The sequence below is a fragment of the Macrotis lagotis genome, chromosome 7, assembly GCF_037893015.1.
Source record: "Macrotis lagotis isolate mMagLag1 chromosome 7, bilby.v1.9.chrom.fasta, whole genome shotgun sequence".
Taxonomy (NCBI): Eukaryota; Metazoa; Chordata; class Mammalia; order Peramelemorphia; family Peramelidae; genus Macrotis; species Macrotis lagotis.
The window spans coordinates 188,030,705-188,049,591 of NC_133664.1; the positions used below are offsets into that span (position 1 = coordinate 188,030,705).

Here is an 18,887-nt window from a genome sequence, read left to right on the forward strand (position 1 = left end):
AAGAAATTCTAGATTGTACTCATATAGAGAAATAAGTTGTTGCCTTATTATTCTGCTATGACTTAAGAGTTGTTTATGCCTTCTAAAATGGAATGAGGGTCTTGACTTTGGCAAGGGGAATGAATTGATAAAAAGCATTTATTAAGTGCTTACTGTATGCCACTTACTATGCAAAGAGCTAGAAATACAGAATGAAAAACTAGACAGTCCCTGCTTTCTAATTAGGGGAGATTACATATCTCTATCTATTGATCTATGAAGATTTAGCTGCAAATCAAAAGGAAAGAACTGTTGTCCTTGGTGCACAGCAACATGGTGAAAGACCAATGCCAATTCTCTGGGGTATAGTGAATGTAGCTGGGACTGGTGGACCTCTTCTGTCAGCCTTCATTGTGTATGTAGAATTCAGGTCAACACCCATTTCAACTTTGGCATCATTGCAAATTCTTATCAGTGGATGTTTCTGTATTTCCAAGTCTACTACTTATTTCTTCTTGTTCTTCAAAAGCTTTCCAGCATTTTCACAAGCAAGTTATTTTCCTGTTTTTTTGTAATGTTATTGTGTTTCTCTTTCTGTATTCCTAGTACTTCAAAGAAATACAGATTATATGTTAGAAAAAAATAAATCGTTTTGGAGTTAGTGAATTTTACTATTGCTAATGTTATATGAGTTAATTTGTGCCTGTTACACTTATGTTTTCTCATAATTCTTTTCCAGTGTTCCCAAATGTAGTTTGGATCATGCTAATCCTTAAATTTTTCTAAATTATAATCTGTACACTGAACCACTATTAGGATTATAAATCCCCTATTTTTCTGTGATAATAAAGTATTATAAAAATAGAGGAAGTGAATAGAGGACTAAACTTGAAACCTCAAAGACCTAAAGATAAACCTTTTCTCTGCATTAGCATATAACATTGGGCAAGTCCCTTAATCTCTTCATGTGTCAGGCAACTTTCTAAACCTATAAATTACCAGGGAATTGCTGATCTGGACTTGTGGAAAGAGTCAACTAAGGGAATTTCCCCTCCAAAGTGAAATCAGAAATATGGACATCCCTCTTCTCCTCTATTCCTTTTCTTCCCCCTAAATGCAATTTCTATTCTGTTATTTTTATAAAAGGCAATTTATTTATTTTTAATATTGATTTTTTTGTTAACCATTGTGTTTTGGAAATTATGAAATCATTCTTTAAACCACCAATCATGTCAATCAGCAGCAGCAACATCTGCATGCAGACTCTTCTGATTCTTCCCGGGGTTTTCTTAAAGAAAAAGAAGAAAAACCTAAATCCCATTATAGAATACTAGTCCAAGCCATGACACGAGACCTAGAAAAGGTCAAGAACACTTCTACCTTGTTCCCATTAGACAGATTTAATTTGTTCTGCGTCAATGCAATGTGGCTTTTTTCCCCATCTAAAAATTGTTAGTATGTTAAACATATGATGTTCATATGGTACCTTCAGCTCTTAAAATTTCAAGTAATATACCGTCTTTTTTGTAACCTTGGAAATCAAACAGAATAAAGTCTCTGCTGCTCCTGGCAAGCTAGGTACTAGTAGCATGCCAAAGTCTAGAACTGAGCAGAAGCCAGTAGAAAAAGGAAGCTCTGCCCTTGTTGATTCCCTGGCACATCTGATTTGGTTTGAATAAGAAGCTGAGTTGAAGTGAAAAGTAGTCGAAAATTCTCTTTATTCACATTTTATATATAAGCAATGGGTTGAGGAAAAATAAAAAGACAAATAGTAATCTATCCTATTTTATACTTTGATCTTATGCAAGATCATTGATAATTGCTTTAATTAGTGTCAATATTGACTGGTTTTTAGTATGTGATATATGCAGAATTTTTGATGTCATTATCAAGCTCCTGACACACACACACATATTAGTTTAATTATTTTTTTTAAATCAAAAGTGAAATAGAAAAGAATATGGAGGTTAAAAGCATTGGTACAAGTAAAGAGATAGATTCAAGTCCCATTTAACATCTCTGAGATTTAGTTTCTTCAAATATAAAATGAGAATGAGACTTTTTATTCTTCCCTATTTTTTAGGTTGTTTTAGTATTGTTATTAGAAAAATATGATATAAATAAATTATTATAATGATCAACTTTTATATTTCTTTTATTTCTTCCATATTATTTTATAATATGATATGGCCTTTTTTGAACTATAAAGGAATATCGTAATTACCATAAGGGGAGAAGTAGGTTAAGAAGAAAAACAAACTAAAATAATTTTAGTATTTCAAATGTATAAATATTTGTATTTATGATGTGTACCCCACCTGCTTCCAAAAAAGATTTGAAATGACCTCTGAAATTAAGATATATACACAACCTGGAAATTAACATAATAAAAGGATAAAAAAGAAGTTAAAAGAAGCAGGAAAATGGATATATTAGGTAATTAGGATATATACATTTCTCTATCTAAGAAATGAATTAAGTTCATAAACACCTAGGGAAATGTTGCTGTATTTTATTTGATAAGAAGAATATGAATAGGGGATAAAAATATTTTCCTGAGAATGAATTCTAGAGGAAAAAAATTACATAATTTCTTACATAAAGGACACAGGATAACAAAATAGACAATGTCTTCAACTATAATTTTTTTTAAAGTATAGAAATATATTCTGATGGTATACTAACCCCCATAAAAGTCACTGAAGATATTTCTATAGGAAATTAAGATAGGATCACCTAGGCAAACTGTACAGCTTTCTGAGAATATAACAGCGCATAAAATTTTAGAGAATCTGGATAAATAATTAGGCCTAGTGGTTACTAGACTATCTCTCTTAAATATCTGTAATCTTAAGTAAGTTTTTAATATGTGTTATATAACAATGACTATCCAATATCCTAGACCCCTCTGCTTGAAGACCAATCATGGTACATTTTATCATCCCTACCAGATTCAGCAATTCCCATAAGGCAGAAGTATTTAATATTTGCCCCACTTTATAATAATCCCAAATGCAGACCAAGTCAAATTAAAATCTAATCAGGAACAATTTAATAAAATAAATAAAAAATAAAATAGAACATAGATGATGTTCATTTGTCAATATATGGTCTTCAAGGATCCTTATGAATTATAAAGTCTCACTGTTTCTATTTTAATTTGATACAATTACCTTAAAGGAATTTGGGGTATTTAATCTTTCTGGCATTCTCCTTTGATTTGTTTCCACCACCTAGAAACAAAATGGACAAAAAAGAAAAACTAACAATCCAGAGCAACCCAAATCCCATTTCTTGGGACCATGGGGCCTAAGAGTAAAGATTAGAAAGTTGTTGTCTTTCCCCTCATCTATTTCAGTTCACCATACAGTCCAATCCCTTTAGGAGCAGCTGGAAAGAGTATCACAACCTCATAGTTTTAAAGGGATAGCTTTATTTTAGCTATGCTGTCAATAGAAAAGCCTGCTTCTACCCATAGGGGAAAACAGAAGTAGATTCTTTGCATTTCCCATGTGGGCGCCTCCATGTGAAGTGATATTGGCATACACAAAACAAAGCTTCTGTGTCAATCAGAAGTAAGATTGGGGTCTGTAAGAGACCATCCTACTTCCAGCCTGGTCAAAAATGGGGAGACAAAATATCAAGGAAAAGAAAATAATAAAGAAAGAATAAAAGAAAGAAAAAACTTGGATTTTGACACCCATTTATTGCTCAAATGGAAGATCATCCTATTTTTGCACAGTTGTGGGTCACAAGAATATGGGACACATTTTTTACCCTAGAAAAAGATATTTTAATGCATTTTTATCAGTACATACAAATATTTAATAAATTTTCAGTCACAGCTTTAGAATTCCTTTTTTTTTTTAGGTTTTTGCAAGGCAAATGGGTTAAGTGGCTTGCCCAAGGCCACACAGCTAGGTAATTATTAAGTATCTGAGACCAGATTTGAACCCAGTTACTCCTGACTCCAAGGCCAGTGCTTTATCCACTATGCCACCTAGCCGCCCTAGAATTCTTTATCATAGAGAATGGAAGAGATGATTTTTACATTGAAAAAAAATTGGGCAGATGTTACCAATAGCTTTCTTCAACAATTAAGCAATCTAATTATGGTCCCTTTGAACTCTTTGCATGATTCTGAGTAAGACTGAATCCTGATGAACTCAATAAAATTGGTTGTAAATTATACTTCCAAGGGGTTGAATAAATTCATCTTTATATGGAGTTATTTAACATTGTCCATTTAAATATTTTTATAATCTATCAAATGAATTTTCATACTTAATATGATTACTTGAAGCTAATTTTTTTAATAACAAGTCAATAGATGTGCTTCATCATATTCAGAATTCTTAAGGCTGTTCCTATTTATTGCTGCCCCTCAGCAATAAGGAGAATGCTAGCCTTTCTATTTTCTATTGCTATTTCAATTTTGATGTAGACTATGGAAAAATTGTGGTCTGCAGTGGTGATAGGAACTTTATAGCTGAAAGAAATTTAAGGGAAGTGAGATGATGGAACCTCATCATTTTTATAACTTACATATGCTTGCAGTTTTCTCAAACAGTTTGTGTTTTGATTGGTTTTGCATAGTACTTATCACTCTGTCCAATACATACTAAATATCTAATGAATGTTTATTGATTTAATTTGAGTTGTTTTGCTGAGATTAATGGTTTGATCCAAAGTTTCTGTCTATAGTATCAGATACTAATGAAAGGTCAATAAATACTATAAAATTATTCCAATACAATTATATTTTGAACTCAGAATAAGATACCGCTTTATTTTATATCACATTAAACTAATCCTTTTAAGTAATTTAGAAATGAAAAATGGTCTAGAACAGAAAATGAACGAAAATAAAACTTTTCTTTCTCCCTTACTTAGTGGTGTAGTATAATTTCTTGTCTGCTTCTTTATAATAATAACACCCAAGTATTATCAAGGACATGCTTACCCCTAGTAATGTCAAGCTCTATCAACTAATTACCTCTTTACCTGAAAGCCACCTTTTTTTGTAGGTGATAGTACTCTTCTACCTATTATAAGAATGCTACATGCATTGATTCAAGAACTAGACTCCAAAGTCACCAAACATGCATCAGGAAATAAAAAGCAAATCAACAATTCCTCTTGTTATCAGAAAATATGTCTGACTAAGGTTTCAGGCAAGCAAATATGAAAGAATTCACCTAAAAGATCCACTAGACCTAGAAGAATACAGCAATTTATTTATTCATTACTGTGGATATTAAAGTAACAAGGAAATTGAGCAGTAACATGGGCTATGTTTCAGAGGGAATTGTTAGATTTCTCTACGAAAGTAGAAAAGCTAAGAGAAAAATTAAGGACAGTTGCAAAAGACATTGCAATGGGACTGATAACAGCAGGAGTCAGAAGCCAATAAAGCTAGGGTTATATAGGATACATGCTGAGAAAGGGATAAGGGATAAGTTAGGGTTGTTCTAAGGAGGGATTAAGGAATGTGTAAAGCAGACTGCAGGTTACATAGAGGGGTTCTGCAGATCCTGAGAGGTCAACTTAATGTCCTCAAACAGTATCTATATAGTAGACTAGGGGTTGGAAGTAGATACCTTAGATCAAAGACTTAATGCTTTCAGGTTAGATCGGCAATTTGCCTAGTTCTTGCCAGAGGGTAAGGAACTTCAATGAAGTTTATTGACTTTATTAACAAGGTAATGCACTGAAGTTCATTGACCTCATCACTCTCTCTTCTGTTCCTTGTTTTGTTTTAAAGTAATTAAATCACACAAGTCTGGCATAACTGTTCTGTATCCATTTATTTATTCATAAACATGGGAGAAAAAGCAATTAAAAATAAAATATATTCAAATAATTACCACATAACTTCCTGTCTATATTCCTTCTAAATCCATCAATGATACCCCTTTTGGGTAACAAGTAAGGCACCCTAAGAATCTTAAAAGATATGTTTTAGGTACTTAGATTCATGCTTTTCCCCAGTACTTTCCATAGATATGTAGCAGGCTATTCCTCAAGATTTTTCCATTCATGGTCATACCTATCAAAACATTAGTGTTCAGTTATTGGGGAATATATGACCTAGGATCTTTCTTTTTGGTATTAAGTCATTTCAGTTATGCCTGACTGTCTATGACCCCATTTTGAGATTTTCTTGGTTTTTTGCCTTGCTATTTCTTTCTCTAGCTCACTTTATAGATGAGGAACTGAGGCAAATAGAGTTAAGTGACTTGCCTAAGGTCACATAGTGTCTGAGACTGAACACATGGAAATAAGTCTTCCTAATTCCAAGCCCAGTCCTCTATTCATTGTGCCACTTAAGTGACCTCTTATGCTATCACCCTTTCTCTTACTCTAAAGTAAACACCACAATCTGAGTCAGAAGTTGACTGCTCTCATGTTACCTGCTACTGGGGCCTAGTATTTGTTGCATACATTCCTGTTTTGGCTCAGAATTCTGGGCTGTCCTATAAGGCCATACCGTCATTATCACAATATTATTGCTTTAGGGTAAGGATCAGGTTCTACATCAATGCTCATTATTTCATAATCTCCGCCTCCATTTCATCTCAAATTTTCATATCATTCATAAGCAAGGTCATTCTTCTCCTCCAAGGTTGATGGCTCATCAACTGTGGATGATGAAAGCAAACGTAATTATAACCACAAACCATACTAGAATGAAAACCATTCAATACTATTAAAACCCTCTAATACATGCAAAACAAACAATTTGCATTTAATTGACATGATAACATTACTATTTTATTCCCAAGACTTTGTTTTAGTTTCATATTGCATTCATATATCCCAGAATAAAATCACATAGTACTTTTAATCTAAAAATATTTTGAGACTAACTAGATAATAAGGTCGAAATTGGAAGTGTGCTGGTAAACATTTACTAACCAGCTCTCTGATGGTGGGAAGGAAGAATGTACATATAAAACACTTTTAAGTTAAAAACTCATTATTAAATTCTCTTGATCACTTTTTCTTAGGACTAGACAATTGACAAAACAATAAATCAAGCCCTGACTTGTTTGCCAACTTCTGAGGTATAAATTTTCACACTAAAAATTTAATAGTCAGCTAGCTATTCTGAGCTGATTTGAGTCAGAATAAGCACAACAATGGATGGAATAATCTGGTAACAGATATGGAAGTTGAGATTTTAAATATAAAATGAGAGAAAATGAGAATTAATTTACCATCAAACTCGGATTTTTATCTATTGTCATATACAGACAACTATTAATTTAATCAATTCAGAAAATTGAATAAAATAAAACAAATCAGTCAGCCTGATGGTAGTTTCTTGACTGCTCAGTTCAATCTCAGTTGTATAATCAGATAGGCTTAATATAGAAACAGCCTATATGAGAGAAAATTTCGCCATATATTGGAAAAAGCAATGGATTTGAAGTCTGAAGATCTGATTGCAAATATAAACTCTATCACTAACCGACTGCATAATCATGGAAAATCAAGTAACCTCTTTGTGCTCCAATCTATTCAGGTGAAAAATGATCACTACCTTTATAGAATTGCTGTGAGGAAAGTACTTAGTATATCTTAAAGTCCTAAGCACATGTAAGCTAATGAAATGTGTTCAGATACTCAGAAATTGTGATTGGAAATATTTTTAGATCACAGCAATTCTTATTGGGAAAAAAGTGTACATTTAAATTACATAAATAGATGCTTAGATGTATCCATGACTCTATCGATGTATGGAACCCTCTTTTATTGAAGATCACAATCTCTCTATCAAATTCACTGCTTATTCTCAAGGAGCTTACATTCTGAAAGAGGGAAAGGGAGGGGGAGAAGGTATTTCCAAGGGGACATGGTGGTAAAATCTGGAAAGAGGCAGAAGCCAGAAATGGAATGTAGTATGGACAGTGACGAACTGTCTCAGTATATCTATTATCCTGTATTCTCACCTATTCAGCTATTTTTCTGTTCATTTATGTCTCTTTCTTTGCTATCTCTGATTCACTGATCTTAATACTTTGCCATCAATATGCACTTCCTTTGTATAGCCATATAGAACATATATATATATTTATAATATATATATATATATATATATATATATATACAATAGTATTCCCAAAATGGACTCTCTCTCTCTCCATATATATATGGAGAGAGAGAATATATGTCTTTTAAAATATTTATTTACATACATCCATATATATATACATCTTGAAATATTGAAAGCACTGAGCATTTTTCTATTATAATTCCAGTCCAACTTCTTGAAAATTAGTGTGAGCCCAATTTAATTTCTGTTTGTAGTGCCTGCCCAAGTACATGTGGTTTTATAGTTCAGTGGTCCTAAGATCTTATTAACATGAGTATTTCATGCAGATTGTAATCCATTTATACTTTCTCATCCTCATAAGGTTTTACCCATTATCTTCTGAAAATCTTCAGTAAGGGTTGACTACTTTTATACTACATCTAACAAAAGAGAAGGGAAATTCTTTACCTTAATAATATATTTACTTAGCACCCTGTCTTTCACCACTCACAGCATTTCAGAAGCAAGGCTGAACTTTAACCCATGAACTTTCTTTTTTTTTTTAATATAATTTGTTTATTTATTTTTGAATTTTACAATTTTTCCCCCCATACTACTTCCCTCCCCCCATCCTCCACAGAAGGCAGTCTGTCAGTCTTTATATTGTTTTCATGCTATACATTGATCTAAGTTGAATATGTTGAGAAAGAAATCATATCCTTAGGGAAAAAAACAAAAGCAAAATTACTTAATAAGATAACAGTTTTTTTTTAATTAAAGGTAATAGTCTTTTATCTTTGTTCAAACTCTACAGTTCTTTCTCTGGAAAAAGATGGTATTCTTCATCGCAGATACCCCCAAAATTGTCTGATTGTTGCATAATGGAATGAGCAAGTCCATTGAGATTGATCATTACTCCCATGTTGCTGTTATGTTGTACAATGTTCTTCTGGTTCTGCTCTTCTAGTTCAGCATCAGTTCATGCAAATCCTTCCAGGCTTCTCTAAATTCCCATCTCTCCTGGTTTCTAATAGAACAATAGTGTTCTATAACAAACATATACTACAATTTGTTCAGCCATTCCCCAGTTGATGGACATTCACTCAATTCTTTGCCATCACAAACAGAAATGCTACGAATATTTTTGTACAAGTGATGTTTTTTACCCTTTATCATGATCTCATCAGGGTATAGAGCTAGTAGTGGTATTGCTGGATCAAAGTGTATGCACATTTTTATTGCCCTTTTGGCATAATTCCAAATTGCTCTCCAGAAATAACCCATGAACTTTCAAGAGAATTCACCTCTATGAAACTCTACCACCACTATTCTGATAGAAATCCAAAAAGATAAACTTCAGGACAGAAATATGGCAATACTATGTGCTGCAATAGAGTTCATCTTGAGAACTGAGTAATGGAGGGGAACTGGAGCAGGACAGGTGTCTGAAGCAAAGAGCACACTATCCAGCTGGTATTATTTCTATCAAAAGAATAGAGAATTAGGTGCATAAAATTTTCCAGCACAACTTTCTAAGATTATAAATTGCAGATAAGTTGCTGACCTACATTGTCAAAAAGGAGTTCTTTCTGCCAATAAAATCAAAGATCTAGATGTTATTCCTAAATTTTATCCTATTGATGTAGAGAAACCTGGGCATGGGAGTGAGATCAGTTGTAGACAAACTTTGTAAATCTTTTGTTTGTACTGTAAAGGGAATCTTCCTTGTCCTTACACACCTGAGGGCCTGACCTTCAACCTGATTTGGATTTCATGGTTTTGTTTTGTTTTTTTGGTGGGGGCAGTCAGGTCCTGGAAGACCACCCAAAAGAGACCCCTCCCCAAAGAGGCAAAGTCTCCAATGAGAGAGTTGGGTCACTCCCAGGTCACCACCCCCTCCCTTGGACTCTGGGAGAGAATTTAAGGAGATCCAAGGGAGGTGCTTGTTCTCTTTTACATTCCAGTCTACTGCTGAACCCTTCCTGGTCAGGTGGTCTGGCCAATTCAATCAGCAACCCACATGGTCTTCTCTTTAAACTCTTTTTAACTTTTCTATTACTTTCTTAATATGCTGTAACTTCCTTTAAGAACCAAACCCGATGTGCTGGCTAGGTGGTGTAGTGGATAAAGCACCAGCCCTGGAGTCAGGAGTACCTGGGTTCAAATCTGGTCTTAAACACTTAATAATTACCTAGCTGTGTGGCTTTGGGCAAGCCACTCAACTCTGTTTGCCTTGTAAAAACCTGAAAAAAAAAATCGAACCCAAGAGACAAATCAGTGGCAACACTATGATATTAAGTCCAATTTTCTTACTTGTAAAGATTTTTTTTTCAATTCTAGATACTACTTAGCTCTCTCTCCTAGATTTGTCTATCTACATATTTGATGAGGATTCTAGGTATGCCTTTATCTGATGAATATGTTCAATGTACAATGCAAAGCACAGAATTCTAGTGCTTTTCACTAGAGAGATCTTTCCTGGTTGACATGAAAATCACTAAATAACCACTTATCTTAGGTCGAATTCATTTATCCAGTTCTGAAGTACCCTAACTATAGTATTGTCTTACTCTTACTTAGATCTCTGTATCTTTTCCAGAAGAGTAATATGCAAATACTTTATTGAATGCTCTCTTGAAATACAGGTAAACTATATTTACAAGTTTTTTCTGATGTATTAGTTTAAAAACACTAACACAAAGGAATTAAGTGTAGTTTGACATGACCTATTCTTCAAAAATCAATGCTATTTCTTTATGATTACCATTTCCTTTTATAGATGTTCATTAATCATATTTTTAATTGTTTCTGTCCTGACTGGCTAAAAGTGAATGTAAATAGCAATTGTTTCTGTTTTGGGCAGAAGTCTTCTTCCAGATTCATTTTTTTTTCTGAATAGGTTAAAGATGCCATTCTCTGCTTCATTTCCTTCTTACCTAGATTTAATCATGGATGTTGACTAAATCAATCTGAGAACTTTTAAAGACCCTAGTTTAAAAAGGCCAAGATTTCCCATTGTATCCAGGGTAATCTCCAGTCACCCTGATCCATATCAGATAACTCAAAAGGAGAAAGTCAGGTTGATGACTTTACTCAACCATCCCTCACTTAAATCCAATTCACTTGCAAGTAAGAAAAGCATAGGGCTAATACTAAGCTCACTGTTTCCATGGGGGGGAAAAACTGCTAAGGGGTTGGGTGGTGCTACAGATGGGGGGGGGGACTTGAATTTTGCTGCTGAAATAGAGCAGATATGATGATAGATATATAAAACATCCCATATAAATAAATCAATCCAAAACTGCAATTTGCTGTCACTGAAAGTAGGAGTTCTTCAAGTAAGGGCTGAATGACTGCTTGTTCGCTGTGTTATAACAAGGATTCTTTTTCAGATATAGATTCAACTCATTGGGCACTGTGATCCCATTAAAGTCTGAAATTTTATGATTCTGTGACTCCCCTCTAGAAAATTACAGTTTCTATTACAATTCTATTTTTATAAATACTTTTTAGCCTAAAGCAATGTTGGCATAGCTTCAGGCATTGGAATCAGTTTTTAAGGTCTCTTTCCTCTTCTCTACAATCTTTCACCGAACCCTGTCAGTAGTTCAGAAATCAAATCTGCCAGGTCCTGCAGTACCTGATGTTGTTCATCTGGGGCAGATGATTGAATTCATCAAGGACAGTGAGAGTATACTCTTACTGTCTTCTTACAGAGCTTAGTATTAACTTCCTATTACATATTTTTATTCTGTTCTTTCCAGTTCAAAATTATTCTCCTTAAAAAAACAGAAAAGAATTGAATATCTTTACCTTCTCTTTGTTGTCAATTATCACTATGCAGTCCATTCTGAGCAACAGGTTTCTCTCTTCTATTGATACCCCTCTTTTCCTTACTAAATATTAAAGAACAGGGGCAGTTAGGTGGCTCAGTGGATAGAGCACTGGCCCTGGAGTCAGGAGTACCTGAGTTCAAATCTGGCCTCAGACACTTAATAATTACCTAACTGTGTGGCCTTGGGCAAGCCACTTAACCCCATTGCCTTACAAAAAAAAAAAATCTTATTCTAATTTTCCTAATCAACCTCAGCTGATTCTGAGCTTTTATTCTTTTGATATTTTTCTTATAAAATCACATTCTTTGGTATTCTTTATATATATATATATATATATGTACACATATATATATATATATACACACACACACACACACACACACACACACACATATATATATATATAGTGTATTCTTATATTCCTTAGCTTCTGTCTTTTGTATTTGCATTTTTTAAAAAACTCAAGTTGGTGAGTTCTCTTTATTTCCACCATGGCCTCTTTCAGCAACTCTCATTTTTCTATTTCATTGGAATTGTTCTATTTCAAGATTTAATTTTCAATTTCAATTTATACTCAGGATTTTTTTCCTCTATCATAAACTCTAGAAGAGAATGGTCACTTCCCCTTAAGGTTCTTATCACCTCCAATCTAGAAAACAGTTCCTCTCTATTAACAAGAATCATATCCAGAAGAGAATTCCATCTGGCTAATTCTATCACTTTTGAAAGGATGAAATTATCACTGTAATTTAGATGTTTCAATCCTGTCTCTTTTTGACCCCATTTGGGGTTTTCTTGGTAAGATTAATGGAATGTTTTGACATGTCCTTCTCCAGCTCATTTTACAGATGAGGAAACTGAAGCAAACTGGATTAAGTGACTTGCTCAATTGTCTCAGTACAGATTTGAAATCAGGTCTTCATGACTCCAGAACCAGCATTCTAACCACTGCACAACCTAGATGCCTCTGAAATTATCATTAAAGCCAAGTCAAGATATTGTCAGCTGGTTAGTTTTTGACAGAGAGGTCCAGCAAATGTCTAGATAATTGAAATCGCTCTTCAGAACTGAATCAAACCCATGTCCTTGACTGCTTCCTTTGATGTTTCTTTTTTTACTCCTGTGAACTCTGGTTTCTTCTGAGAAAAAGAGCAATTTCCATTCTGTATTACATTCTCTCTCTCTCTCTCTCTCTCTCTCTCTCACTCTCTCTCTTACTCTCTCTCTCTCTCTCTCTCTCTCTCATATTTAACATATATAAATCAAATTTCTCTCTTCTCTACATTTTTAACCTTAATCTTTTGTAAAATTTTTACTAGAATTTGTTAATGCACTCCATCCCTGATCAGGAACCTGCCATATTTTAAGGTGTGATCTAGAAATACAAATGCCATTTCATAGATGTTAATACTAGAAAAGTAACAGTTTTTCAATGCATAATAACAGTCTATGGTTAAAAATACTTTTATCTCTAGATGAGAATAAAAAGTGTTAGAATGAAGCAGAGTAGAAAATAAATCAAAATTACCATAAAAAGGTGACAGTATTCAGAAAAATTCTATAATATTGTTTAAACAATGACTCTTGAAATGTGGTCCACAGATCCTTGGGGGGTCTCCAAGACTCCTATGGGGGTGGGGTATGCAAAGTTAAACTCTTTTCAGAATAAAACTAAGACATCATTGGCCTATTAAAATACTCCCTTTTCTACCTATATATGTGTTTGTAGTGGATATTCTTCACATATTTCAACCAATAAATATATATATTGCAATAGAATGAATGCAGAAACAGATATGAGTATTCAGTTGTTTTCTATAAAGCCAGACATTAAAAAGTTTTGCAAAACCAATACCACACACACATTTTTACAATGGGAAAAATGTCATTTTTCATTGAAATGTTTTTATATTTATTTATATAGTGGGCTTATTGCTATTTAAAATTAATTAATAATTATTTTAAATTTATCAGTTTTAGTTTCTAATGTATACATTTGTCTATACTCACACATATTTCACTTAAACAAAAACTTTTGGTGTTTCAAATAATTTTTGAAAGTATAAAGAGGTCAAAAACACTGGAGCAACTCCAGTAAAACAGAGGTAAAAGATGATTGCTTCATTTTCTAACTACTAATTGACAATATTAAGATAGTTATAGGAGTAAGAAAAGGGAAAGAGTGTTTTCAAATTACATGAAAAATACTTAGAAAGCCCCCCCAAAATGTGCAAAAACCTTTTTTAATTGAAATTATCAATTGTTTTGGTAACAGAATTTTAAAAATTAATTTTATTTCTTTTACATAGTTCTAATAAGGAAAATGAGACAGAAATTTCTTTTAAAATAACTACAGAGTGAAAAATCTACTAGGCAATTTACCATAATACATGTGAAACATATAAATATAACTTTATTTTTCCCCAATTTCATCCAAAGGTAGTTTTCAACCTTCATCCTTTTTCACGCTTTTGTGTCCCACACTTTTCTACTGCCCTCCCTTTCCTTTCCCTTCCCCTGGGAACAGAAACATGTTTAACATGTTTCTACTTTTGTCGTGTTATGAAAGATAAATTAGAACAACTATGAGAAAAAAGAAAAACATAAAAGAAATTTTAAAAAGTGATCATAGTATGCTTTGCTCTATATCAGACTCCATAGTTTTTGTTTGTTTGTTTTTGTTTTTTCTGGACGTGGTTGTCATTTTCCATAATAGATTTCTTAGGATTGTCCTTGGTCACTGAACTACTGAGAGGAGTTTTATCCATCATAACTTATCGTCTCATTGTTTCTATTAGTATGTATGATATTCTCCTGGTTCTGCTCACTTCACTCAGCATCAGTTCATGAAAACCTTTTCAGTCTTTTCTGAAGTCAGGTGGCTTATGGTTTCTTTTATTTTTCTTCCTCCATCTCATGATTTCCTATAGAATAATACTATTTCATAACATTCATATATCATAACTTATTAAGCATACTGATATATACACTGAAGATGGAAATTAAACTACATATTTTTATGACATATTAAAATTAGATGTTGAAATTGATATGTTCTTCTTTCAAATCAACATTCTTTCATGTACCATAGCTTATTCAGTCATTTCCCCAATTGAGGGGCTACCCCTCAGTTTCCAATTCTTTGCCACTATAAAAAAAGAATTGCTGTAAATATTTTTGTACCTTTTTTATGATCTCTTTGGGATATAAACCTACTAGTGATATTGTTGGATCAAAGAGTATGTACAGTTTTATTGCCTTTTTGGGCATAGTTCCAAATTTCTCTCACAAATAGATCAATTCACAACTCCACCAACAGTGCTTTAATGTTCCAGTTTTCCCATATTCTTTCCAATATTGATTCTTTTCCTTTTTTTGTCATTTTAGTCAATCTAATAGGTATGAGATGTTTTAACTTGCATTTCTCTAATCAATAATGATTTGGGGCATAGATAACTAATTTCTTCATCTGAAAACTGCCTATTCATATCCTTTGATCACTTATCAATTGGAGAATGACTTGTACTAAATTATTTTTTACCAATGTAAGGTAAACAAATAATTAGAGAGTTACCGGTGAATGTCCTTTAGGATAGAAAACACATAGAAGCTTTAGAGTAGGGACTATTAAATATAAAATAACTGCTGTGCTGGAACAGATGCTGAGAGAAGTCCAAAAAGTAATAATAGGTAGTATGTCTCTAGTGCCTTATAGTTTGCAAAGTATTTTATAAATATCTCATATTATCCTCATACCAAAACTTGTGAGGGTAGTGTCATTATTATCCCAATTTTATAAATGAAGAAACTGAGGCAGATAGATTTGTTCTGCCCTCATTCCCTCTTAAGATATTAATGATTACCCATCTACAGATTCCTCCTAAATGGGTATTTCTTGTCCTAATTGTTGTTCTGAGATCCCATATCCATAACCTCTGGTACCTACACAACTTCTCCAACCAGATATTCCATTCTGATCTCAAAATAAAATTGTTCCATATAGAACATAATTTCTTGTAAACTTGTTCCTCCTTTTGATTATGATATGTCACTCTATGGGACTATCATTTATCTCTTATGTCCAATGAACTATGGTGAATGATAAGGGTACAAAGCTTGATATTATATATATATATATATATATATATATATATATATGTATGTATGTATGTATGTATTAGGTTTTTGCAAGGCAAATTGGGGTTAAGTGGCTTGCCCAAGGCCACACAGCTAGGTGATTATAAATGTCTGAGACCGGATTTGAACCCAGGTACTCCTGACTCCAGGGCTGGTGCTTTATCCACTGTGTCACCTAGGCCCCTAGATATATCTTTTAAAGAAGAAATGGAATGCTGAGAAAGTTGGGAGTATAGATTTAGATTTGAAAGCAATTTGCAGACATATGCTTTATTGCTAGTTGTGATCACTAAAGTAGAGAAAGGAATTAAAGAAGATTAAGAGGAGGAGAAAACTTGGGCAAACATTGATTTTTTTTTAAGAGATTAAAAAGATTGTGGGCAGTAAAGCAGATAGAATTGTTATATTGGTAGGAGAATCATTAACATTCTCTGTCATGGAAACCAAGATAGAAGTGGATGGTCACCAGAGCTTAATGAGACAAAGACAAGGATGAGGACCAAAAAAGACCATTGGTTTCAGCAGGTGCTGATCTTTGATGAATGTTCTTCTACCAGTGGAGTGAAGAAGATAAAAACAAGTTATACAGCATGAATAAATATTTTTAAAGAGCTACAAATTTTGTTACATTTATAACTAGTTTAGCTATGTTGACTACATTGACAATCATAAATAAAGTAACTAGCTAAATACAAAATGACAAAATCACTGGATCAGATCCAAAATCCACAGTAGGATTTCTGACCAGCCAATTAGTTAATTTGATTTCCATATCTGATCAAAGATCATTATCACTCTGCCACACCAGAATGGGCTTTCCTCGACAAGAGAAAAAAGTAATTATTTATGGGTGAAATAGTGGCATTCTGTTGGACACATTTGCTTCATTAGACACAAATTTTCTTTTTTCTTTTTATTAGAATTTCCAGGTTAAAAATTATCTGGATTTTTGATACTTATTCACCATTCTTCTTTGTTATTCTTATTGTAATAAATAATAGGATTTTAGGAAACATTTTTATTCACTATTTCCCAGCTGTGTAAAACTAGAAAACATATATTCAAATATTTGATTTAAAAATATCAATTATTTATCTAGTAATTCACTAATTGCTAATGATTAAATTTTAAAATAGCTCTACAAAGCTATTGATTTCAATATTTAATTTTCTTTGAAAATTGACTTAAATAAACGTAGATGAGTCAAGTTAAATAAAGTGAAAATATTCTGGATTTACTCTTCTGCATTTTCCTGAATTGGTGTTTCCTCATTTAATAAAAAAGGAAACTTTCAGTTAAGTAGCTCTCATTCACTACAATAAAATTAATCTTTAGGACCTAAATACTACAAACTTCCTTAGGCATATTTGAGAATATAGTCTTTTCCTCGCTTTGGCAACACACATATACTAAAATTGGAATGATACAGAGAAGATTAGCAGGGCCCCTGCGTGAGGATGACATGCAAATTCGTGTAGAGAATATATTCCTCTTTTAGTTATTGTCATATGTTTCATTGTTCAATGGAAATATCATATGGGCTCTATTATAATCTTTCTTGTGCAAAGGGATTTAAGGAGGCTACATGCTAATTTTTTATTTTACTGTGTCAGCTAATACATGTCACTGATAGGTTTTAAACAATCACTAAATCACAGGCTAAAAACCATTTACATGGTATGCTTTTATCAAACTGGCAAAAGTAGGAAATGTATTGTCAAGACCACATATACTATATAGCTTCTTTGTAAATAAGAGAGAAGAGGATGAAATCTTATTTTCGGGCTTCTGTGGGAGCATATGTATTTTATAACTAATGACTTTGACAGGTTCTCCTATCCCCTAAAGAAAAAGAAAAGTTTGTCAAATGAGTTATGAGTTTTTTAAAAGTGAAAGTTTGACTTAGATTCAGAGGTGAGTACATAGTTTGCTAGAGTCCAGTTTTTCAAAGAATTATTTTTGAACTAAAGAGGTCAAATCATTAGTTCTAAGGAAAATTTGGTTCATTAGTTCTTTTTTTTTTTTGGCAAGGCAATGGGGTTAAGTGGCTTGTCCAAAGCCACACAGGTGTCTGAGATCAGAGTTGAACTCAGATACTCCTGACTCCAGGGCCAGTGCTCTATCTACTTCTCCACCTAGGTGCCCGGTTCATTAGTTCTAAGGAAAAGAAAAAGGTGGAGAATAGGATACCAGGAAAAAAAATAGAAAGACAAATTGACATTCAGTAATTTATTCTTTAGACAAATATTTATATCTACAAAATAATTTGTATAATAAATTGGTAAATGCTTACCAGCTTAGGCTCTGGAAATTTCTTTGGCATGGCAAGGAGCCTAAATGAGAAAAACCATCAGTTCTAGATGCTTAGGACTCTTTGATGAACTTCTGAAATCCCTGACCAACCTTGAATCAAAGCTTGATGACTTTCTTCTACTTGGAAAATCAGATTTTCCAAATAAATCTGACCTATTGCCTATTCAGCCAATATTCTTTTTCTAAATATCAACAATTGAGGGATAGTCTTTTTAATATAATCCAGTTTTCTCTTACTATAGGTGTGTTATCGAGGAATTTATCTAAAACTACCTTGAAACTTTTTAAATCATCATTTTAACAATTCTTGAATAATTATTTATATTACTCACTGAGTAATTTATGTAATTTCTTTATTTATTCTTATCTTCAGGACCACTAAATTGGCATTGTGCCTTCCCCAGTGTTTTACTCACTAAGGATTCTGGAATAATTCATGCAAGTTGCTTCTCAAACACTGACATCTATTTAGGGAGAGCCCTAGTCTAACACAACTAGTAAGCCTGAAGATGACAATTATTCCTTAAAAGTCTGGGTTATGTAAATTAATTAAAGAATATTTTATAAAGATTATCATGGATTCC

General features: G+C 33.0%; 1 protein-coding gene and 1 pseudogene across 19 annotated transcripts in view; both read left to right on the forward strand.

Annotated features, from left to right (window-relative positions):
- SOX5 (SRY-box transcription factor 5) overlaps positions 1-18,887 on the forward strand; it is a 1,270,393-nt gene that overhangs the window by 1,118,506 nt on the left and 133,000 nt on the right. The gene's annotated exons all lie outside the window — the stretch shown is intronic.
- Positions 17,369-17,485, forward strand: LOC141494644 (U6 spliceosomal RNA; annotated as a pseudogene).